The sequence below is a fragment of the Phocoena sinus genome, chromosome 10 (assembly GCF_008692025.1).
Source record: "Phocoena sinus isolate mPhoSin1 chromosome 10, mPhoSin1.pri, whole genome shotgun sequence".
NCBI classification, from domain to species: domain Eukaryota; kingdom Metazoa; phylum Chordata; class Mammalia; order Artiodactyla; family Phocoenidae; genus Phocoena; species Phocoena sinus.
In genome coordinates this window covers 86,163,993-86,168,991 of record NC_045772.1, presented here as the reverse complement: position 1 = coordinate 86,168,991, position 4,999 = coordinate 86,163,993, and the positions used below count along the sequence as shown (strand labels likewise).

General features: G+C 39.4%; 2 pseudogenes; both read left to right on the top strand.

The window, feature by feature from the left end:
• Window positions 1–3,394: 3,394 nt before the first annotated feature.
• Window positions 3,395–3,611, top strand: LOC116760564 (annotated as a pseudogene).
• A 209-nt stretch (window positions 3,612–3,820) lies between these two features.
• LOC116761223 lies at window positions 3,821–4,460 on the top strand (annotated as a pseudogene).
• Window positions 4,461–4,999: the final 539 nt, after the last annotated feature.

The following is a 4,999-nucleotide window of genomic DNA, read 5'->3' as shown; positions in this document are numbered from 1 at the left end:
GTAAGGGCAGTGGATCAACCACTTAAATGAGCTAGAACAGAGGTTAAAAGACAAAAATTGTAAACTCAACTATCACAACAACAAACAGTTAAGAGACAGACATAGAAGATGTAAAATACAGCATCAAAAACACAAAATGTGGGGGGAAGGGGAAGCAAAAAATATATCTTTTAGAATGTGTTTGAATTTAAATGACTATCAACTTAAAACAAGTTGTTAAATGTTGACATATATGAAATTCATGGTAACTGCAAATCAAAAACCTACAATAGAAATAAAAAGGGAGAGAGAAAGGAATCCAAACATAACTCTTAAGAAAATCATCAAACCACAAGGGAAGTGACTAAAAAAAGAAGAGAAGAGAGAAGAACTACAGAAACAACCAGAAAACAACTTACAAAAAGGCAATAAGTACATACCTATCAATAGTCACTTTAAATGTCAATGGAGTCAATGCTCCAATCAAAAGTCACAGGGTGGCTGATCGGATTAAGAAAACCCGACCCATCTATATTCTGTCTACAAGAGACTTATTTCAGAACTAAAGACACACACAGAGTGAAAGTGAGGGGGATGGAAAGATATATTACAGGCAGATAGAAATCAGAAGAAAGCTGGGGTAGGAATACTTATATCAGACTACTTAGAGTTTAAAACAAAGTCTATTAAAAAAATAAAGCAGAGAAAGACATTATATAATGATAAAGGGGTCAATCCAAAAGAGGATATAACAGTCATAAACATATATACACCTAATATAGGAGCACCTAAATTTATAAAGTAAATATTAACAGAGAAATTGACAGTAATACAATAATAGTAAGGGACTTTAATACCCCACTTACATCAATGGATAGATCATCCAAACAGAAAATCAATAAGGAGACAGTACCCTTAAATGACACATTAGGCCAAATGGAATTAATAGATATTCATACAACTTTCCATCCAAAAACAGCAGAATTTGCATTCTTTTCAGGTGCACATGGAACATACCCTACTATAGTCTATAAAAATATCAAATCACTATGTTGTAAACCTGAAACTAACATAAAATTGTAAGTATACTTTGATAAAAATAAAAATTAAATAAATTAAACAAACAAACAAATATACTATTCATGCCTTTTGAATCTGGTAGGACATGTGAAGGGAATATTGGAAAAGGCATTTTTCACTTTAGGGACTTAAAAATTCCTATGCTGCATTTTAAAGGATAGCAGGAAAGAATGACTACGTGTGGTGTGAAAACAATGGCAATTCTAAATTACTTTCCAGCAAAGTGATTCTGTGGTACAAAGAGGTGAGAGAGTGTGTGTCAGAAAATCACCCAGCTTGCTAATTTGCAGCTTTTTTTTTCTTTTTTTTGCGGTACGCGGCCCTCTTCACTGTTGTGGCCTCTCCCGTTGCGGAGCACAGGCTCTGGGCGTGCAGGCTCAGCGTCCATGGCTCACGGGCCCAGCCGCTCTGCAGCATGTGGGATCTTCCCGGACCGGGGCATGAACCCGTGTCCCCTGCATCGGCAGGCGGACCCTCAACCACTGCGCCACCAGGGAAGCCCCTAATTTGTAGCTTTTTGCGTAGAAAATAATCTTACTTATATCTTCATGGTGGAGTGGAATAATAGAAGAATTATTTGACACCATGTAACACGGATTTAAAACACATTTCTGAGAATGTTTAGAACACTGATACCATCTTCACAGTATGTTTGGCAATCCATTAACGATATAGTTTTAAAACTATGTAGCAACATAAAAAATGCTTAGAGAAAAATCGGTCATAACCTAGAACTTTAACATGAAAATTGTTACTGTGTTCTATTTTCATACGTAAATACCGTATATATTAACAATTTTGTATCTTTTGTTTTATTTGTCACTAGTTCATATCTTTCAATTTTTTATTCCTTTTTAAATTTTTATAATCAAAAATTAATTGTTAAGTTTGAAGCCTATAAATAGGGAATGAACAATTTTTTTAATGCAAAAAATAAAAATAAAAAGTAAAGCTTGTTAGGAAAGAATCCTAAATATCTCCCCAAGCTGCAGAATACTTCTTGAAGGAATCAACATGCAATGTTAGACTTCATTTAATCACGCCAATCTTAAAATGACAGCAAAGAGATAAAAAGAATATGAATCCACAAAGACAAAAAGAATGAGAGAGAAAAGTTACAGGCAGAAGACAGCTACACATCTATGCAAGATGGAAAAAAAACTGAGGAGATATAATGACTTATGTTTCAGTCTCCATAAGGCTAAGAGAGCCATGTTAACAAGAAGCAATACTCCTCAGCAATAAACAGGAAAATTATTGATATAGAAGGCAGATAAATCTCAAATTCATTATGCTGAGTGGAAAAAAAAAAAAGCCAGGCAAAGAGTACATTCTGTACTATTTCATTCATAGAAAATTCTAGAAAATGCAAACAAATATACAAGAACAAAAAGCACATCAGTGGCTGCCCAGCGAGGGGGTAAAGGAATAGAGGAGAATGAAGGAGTGGAACAAGGGATAAACTGCAAAAGTGCACAAGACAACTTTTGGGAAGATGGAAACACCTGTACATCTGGTTGTGGTGATGGTTTGCAGTGATGGTTTCAGGGGTGTATAAATTTGTGAAAACCAATCAAATTGTCCACTTTACATATGTGCAGTTTATTTTATTTCTATAGTACCTAAATAAAGATGTAAAACAACAATATAAAAATAGATAAAGGGATAGCTAAGGATCATCAGATACTTAAAGAAAGCTCCAATAAGAAATACAGAGACCAAAACAAACATTCAAAGGTAAGCAAAAAGGAACTGAAGGAAGTAGAGACCACAAAGGGACAAGAATTTTAAAAAGAGAGAGAGAGAGAGAGAGAAAGAAAGAAATAGTATCCTCGTAGATAAGAATAGATTTTACATCAATGAAACAAAACCGAGGTGCCATTCAAAAGGCAAGAGATCTTGAAAATTTTTTTTTTTTTTTTTTTTTTTTTTTTTTTTTTTTTTGCGGTACACGGGCCTCCCACTGCCGCAGCCTCTCCGCCCATGGAGTACAGGCTCCAGACGTGCAGACCCAGTGGCCATGGCTCATGGGCCCAGCCGCTCCACGGCGTGTGGGATCTTCCCGGATCGAACCTGTGTCCCCAGCATTGGCAGGCGGACTCTTAACCACTGCACCACCAGGGAAGCCCCAAAGTTGATTTTTAAATGGAAAAGTTAGTCTATCAAGTTTAGGATATTCCTAAGACGTTCAAAAAACTAAAGATATGGAAAACCAGTGAGAAAAATATACATAAGATTAAGCTAATAAATCTAATCCTCAAAAGACTTTTGGAGGAGCAGAGTGGAGCGGCCAGTGTTGCCTAATGCTCTGTTTTGAAGAACAGCCAGCGGTGCAATGGAGCAGACCAGGGACTGCTCACACCTGAAACGGACCACAGAACAGGCACATACCAGAGGTGGAAGTTCAAGTCACACGTAGAAGGACAACCTCACCAAGTGATCAAGAGTGTCCACTGTGCCCGCAGAGATCTCAGCAGCAGCAAGAACCCATGGTAGATTTTAAGGCAAAATTGACGTGGACATTCTTAGCTGAGACACCAAGAGGTGGGTAAAGCTGTATTGGAATAGCCAGGTAGCTGATAGAAGCAAAAAAAAAACAACAATGCTTTATCTACTCTTTGAAGATTCTGCCCCAGCTTGCCTTGTTTGTAGGAGAACCTGCGTCATACCTCTAACTGTAGCCTTCCCTTAGGTCTCAAGGATCCTGAAACCTTCCAGGGGACATTAGATTTGGTGGAACAGCAACAATGACTGTGGAAAGAGCAACAAGATGCTGCAGTGCATTAACTGTAGATTGAGATGTGTCTTGCAAGATGGCCAAATCTTCATTGGCATCTTTAAGGCTTTTGACAAACATATGAACTTGATCCTCTGTGACAGGGATGAGATCAAGGAGATCAGGTTAAAGAATCCAAAACAGCCAGAGCATGAAGAAAAGCAGGTTTGAGGTCTGGGGTTGCCACATAGAGAACTTGGTTTCTGTGACTGTGGAGGGTACACCCCCAAATATACTGACATTGCTTGGGTACCACTTGCTGGAACTACAAGAGGCCCTGGGGTTGGCAAGGCAGCTGACTGAAGTGTACCAGTTAGTGTTCCAATTCCCCAGGCTCCTGCTGGATTAGCAGGTCCTGTCCGAGGGGTTGGGAGGCCATCCCACCAGGTAATGACTCCAGGGAAGAGGCACTGTAGCTGCTGCTGCAGTGGCTGCTACTGCCAGCACTGCTGGAGCCCCAGCTCAGGACTCACCAAGGCAGGGGACTCCACCCACATCTGTTGGTCCAGCAACCCCCGCTCCAGGCCTTATGGCTTCTCCACCTGGTATGAGACCACCCATGGGCCCACCAATTGGGCTTCCCCCTGCTCAAAATTCAGAGGTAGGCAGAGGACTGCTGTTTTGATTGTAATACCGTTTGGGTGTTTTAAATTGTGAAAACACACATTTGGTCAAACTAGAAATTTTTTTTTTAAAGACATTTTAAAAATCTTTTACTTTTTAAAAATTTTATACATAGACCATTCATTCATATTATGTATTATATCCTCACCTGTATCCTTAATTCCCTCTCATTTATTCCCCATACCTAATCCTTTCCACATCATGTCATGACCGCAAAATGATTTGAACCCGTTTACTTCTCTAAGTCTTCTGAAGTCCAAGGCTTCATCATCTCTCATCTGGAATACTGCCTAGTCTCCCAACAGATGTCCTGTTTTCACTCTTGCCCCCTTCTGATCTATTCCACGCACAGCAGTCAGGCTGATGTTTTAAAGATGCTGAGTACAACAAGTCACACCCCCGCTCGGACCCCTTCAATAGCTCCGGATTGCCCTCTGAATAAATCCAAAGTCAGCTCAGCCTCTGAGCTCCTGCATCTTCGGGCTCCTGCTTCTGTCTCCAGCATCATCTTTCTACCACTTTCTTGTTCCTCCACTTGCA